This window comes from Globicephala melas, chromosome 2 (assembly GCF_963455315.2).
Source record: "Globicephala melas chromosome 2, mGloMel1.2, whole genome shotgun sequence".
Classification (NCBI taxonomy): Eukaryota; Metazoa; Chordata; class Mammalia; order Artiodactyla; family Delphinidae; genus Globicephala; species Globicephala melas.
The window spans coordinates 53085820-53090208 of NC_083315.2; the positions used below are offsets into that span (position 1 = coordinate 53085820).

The window sequence follows — 4389 nt, forward strand, 5'->3', positions numbered from 1 at the left end:
TCCCACCTCATTTAAAGACATTGGAATTTAGTAACTTTTTATTCAGAATGTATATTGTCCCTGTAAGTTCCTATTTCTTTACGGAGAAATTGTTTTCTAGATTTCATTCATTTCAGCATATTCTAATATTATCCTTATCATGGAGTCAATCCATGATGATCTCCAAAAGAACTTCACTAAATCTATTAGTTGGATGATTTGGGGCAAGTTATTTTAAGCTCCTGGATATTTTTGAGGTTCTGGCCTTGCATATCCCCAAGGCTACATTTCAGATCTAAAAGTTTCTTAAGTCTAAATTATTAAAAATCCATCAAATATGCAATAAAAGAGAGAAATGTGAGATATTAACTACTAATTTCTTCAAAAATTACTTCAGTTTATAGTGCCAAACAGAAGATATGAATCCTGACACACTGCTCTGTAAAATAAAGCAAAATATTCAAGCCTTCTTGCTGTACTTGTTTTTACCAAAAACAAAATGAAAAAAGTCGCTTAATCACCTACTAGAAAATTCTTTTCCATGACTGTTGCCCCTATTTTAGGAACCTAAGGCATTACTTAGTGTAGTACTAACAAGCCCCAAATTACCATGACTCAGTGCAATAAAACAATTTCTAGACATAACAATGCAATGTATGTGTTGGTGGTTGGCAAGTGACTGCCACACAGTGAAAGCCAGGGGCCACTCTCATGCCATCTTGTGGCTCTGGCCCCTCCTGCAAGGCCTGGGAAACCTCTCCATTCAGGTGTGGATGAGCCATGGGGAAGAGAAGCGTGGGCTGCAGCCCCAGAGAGGGGCTATGGCCATTTCCATTGAGTTTGTGTCCTCACTTCCTCCCTAACCCTGGATGTATTAGCATTGTTTTAAATTGTATTGCCACGGTTACAAGCAAGACTGAGCTATTCCCCAATTTATTGACTAATCAGAACTCCTCCTCTCTCAATCCCCTTTCCCTGTGGTTTTTTCCCAGGGAGCTAAGCTGCTAAAGTTTTTTCCCTTGTATATAGTAAGGATAGTCACATTTTCCTATGAAACATTTTCTTCCAGTCTGTGGCTCATCGGTAGACATTATGTATGGTCCTTTTCATCCCACAAATATTTTCAATTATTAAGAATTTTTTTTTTTTTAATCACACAGACATTTGAAATTCTTAGAGATTAAGAATCTCCACCCTTCCCTGACTTTTGCTTAGGGTGACGCTGGCCCTTTATCCTCCCTATGATCTGCCTATTACTTTCATAGCAGCATTTCTTCGTGTTCACTGAGAGGAAATTTCAGAACATACAGGTTATACAAAAATTAAAAAATAGAATTGCTTGGTCATAAGCAGGTTCAGGAAATCGTGACAACTTGCCTCCCTGATCAAGTTTTATGAGTTTCCAAGAGCTTCCTTTTTCCCACATACTTGCCAGCTTTTGACATTTCACACTTGCTTTTTGGCCTAATGCTAGCCTGGAGCCAGTGAGGTTTGAAATTTTTTTCAGATGCATTTTAGCCTTGGGGTTCCTCTCCAAGTGGCCTTTTCACTAGTTCTCACTTTTATATTGCAGTGTTTGTCTTCCTATAAATCATATGTTTCCTTCTATATGGGACACCAATCTCTTAGGTGGGGTGTACATGTTTATCTCCCAGTCAGTAGTTTTGTTGTTTTACTTTTATTCCCCCAAGGTATGAGTTGTTAAAGTAGTGCAATGTATGGATTCTTCCTTTATGGTTTGGGGTGTTTTGTTTTAGTTTTATTGATGTAAGGCCATCCCTAAACAAGATCTTAAAAACGGTAGTCTCTAAAGGTCTTTTGCCCCAAAACGTTCCCCAGGAGCTATTCTGAGCTTCATGCATTGCCTTCTAAGTGCAAAATTCCACTTAAAAACCCTATGACCTTAAACATCATGATTGTAAAAATCTGATCTAATAAAAGTTACCGTCAGCGTCAAACCTGGGAAACTGAGACCTGGGAGCCAGGCTCACAACCTGCTTTGTGCGTTACTCAAACCATTCTTTTCTCAAATCTCACTGCGGAGCCTTCTAACACAGCTTTTTAGAAATTTAGGTCATAGGCTCCCCGGGCTGGGTGTGCAGGGTCGGGGGAGGCTCCCCGGGCGGGGTGGGTGGGGGTCGAGAGCGGCCTCCCGGGGACTGAGTGTGCAGGATCGGCTCCCCGAGGCGGGGTGTGAGGGGTCTCGGCGGGGTGTGAGGGGTCTCGGCAGGCCGTAGACCCCCGCGCCGGGTTCCAGGCTCAGCGCGCAGAAAAGCAGCACAGCCCAAACCAGACCACTAGTCCCGAGCGCCAAAGATCTGCGCAAGCGCAGAAGGCCGCTTTGACGCGAAGGCGGGACAGAGCAACGAAAGCGGAAGCAGACGGGAATGATTCAACTGACTTGCACTTTGAAGCTGAGTTGTCGGTTCCCACATGGTCTAGCGGTGAGGATTCCTGGTTTTCACCCAGGCGGCCCGGGTTCGACTCCCGGTGTGGGAAACAAGGAAGCTTTTAGAATCCAGGTTAAGAAATTCACCATTAAGTGAATTTAGACGCGTCTTAGTAAAAAAACTAAATATAATTGTTGAAAGCTGGAATTCATTAGGGGGGGTTGTGAGCTTAAAGACCCACGCTGCCACCCTGTAATTCATAAAGCCACTGCGTCCAGCTTGTGTAAACAGTATTGTTATTTTTGCCCTTGATATAATTCATTTAAAATATCACAATAAATTATAATATTTATTAGTAAAACTCTATTAGACAAAGGAATTCTCTTTTATTTTCTTCCCAGTTATGATGACATTATATAGCTTATAAATGACATTATAATATTGTGTAAGTTTAAGGTGTACAACATGATGACTTGATACACATATATTGTGAAATGATTACCACCATAGGGTTAGTTAACACTTCCATCACCTCACTTAATTACATAATTAGCATTTCTTTTACACAGGGAATTCTAATGGGCTGGCCAGTTCACTGCTTTCTGCCTCCCACTGTTTCTGGCAGGAGGATAGAGAGCTAGTGAGAAAGAGGTGAGAAAGAGCCTGGAAGAGCCGCCCCAGGAGCAGTTGATGTTTGAGGACACGGGGGAGGGAAGCAAGAATCTTCCTGAAGCAGGAATCACTAGGCTGGAGACAAAGAAATTAAGAGGTCTCCAAATAGAAATACAGCTTTAACAGAGGTTTGCACAGGGATGTAGACAGTGAGGGAAGATCCATTCACCTAACCAGCTTCCACAGAACATGACATGGGTTAATGAGGCATGGAATCAGCTTCCGGAAAGAATCACACACATGGTTAGGTTGAGGTAAGCACTCCTTGCAAATTCAAATTTTCAGAAGTGGAAAGGGCCGTGAAACCTTCCCAGCTTCTAAGCCATTTCCAGGATGGGAATAAAATCTTCCTTTCTATGCATACGAAACCAAGCAGGACCCTGTGGTGCCCTCCCAGGTACAAAAACCTTTCCATGTCTGGTTTCTTATTTTCAGGATAAAGGCTTCAGCCTCCTAGATCTTCCAGAATACCAAAGAGCAGATTCAAGCAGTTACTAACCAGGGAAGTAAGGGAATGAAGAAACATGTGCCTTTTGCACAGGTCAAGTAGATGTGTTAATAATTAGTCACATGACGGGACAACTTCTGCATCTTGCAAGTCTTTGTTGGTGGCACTAACCTCCCTAATTCTCCCTAGGATGCAACATCACTTTTGGTTTACTACCTTTGTAAGAAAGGGAACGTCCAGGGGCTACCATTTTGTCTTTTCTCACCACAGTGGTCCCCACTCCAAGAATCAGGAGGCAATATGATAGTGTCATTTGTCAAGTAGGAGATTTGAATTATACATAACAGAATCAGGTACGTTCACACCCACTGGAAGCACTTTGAGATAAACTTTTTATTTCAAGCTCCAGTGAACCACACAAAAGTACTGGAGGAGCAGGAAAAACAAATAACAACAACAACATTAATACTAATAATTCGGAGCTGCCTAACTGAAACTGTGCACCTCAGATTGGGACTTGAACCCACGTGGCGGGACTTGAACCCAGCCTAAACCCAGATTGGGACTTGAACCCACGGCCTTTTAATTAGATTCACTCACCTGGTGTCTGGACTTACTGAGGCTCAGGTTCCATGTGTCTCAGCACAGAAGGAATTCAGCGAGAGGCAAAGTGATAGGCGAGAAGTAGATCTATTAATATAGGACGCTTGTGAGAGATGCAAGTTGGCAGGCGAGGGGGCTCTGCCCCGAGGATTAAGTGGGCTACATTTTTATAATCAAAGGAAACTGGGGGAGGGGGAAAAGACTGCCTTCTTCATTCTTTGAGTAGACATACATCACTCACTCCTCCTTTGTATGGGGCAGGAGAATGTCTGACCCTATGAGGTCAAACTAGGTCGG

General features: G+C 42.7%; 1 non-coding gene across 1 annotated transcript; it reads left to right on the top strand.

The window, feature by feature from the left end:
- The first annotated feature begins 2406 nt into the window (after positions 1-2406).
- TRNAE-UUC (transfer RNA glutamic acid (anticodon UUC)) lies at positions 2407-2478 on the top strand. The gene has a single exon. It is a non-coding gene; the product is annotated as a tRNA-Glu (tRNA).
- Positions 2479-4389: the final 1911 nt, after the last annotated feature.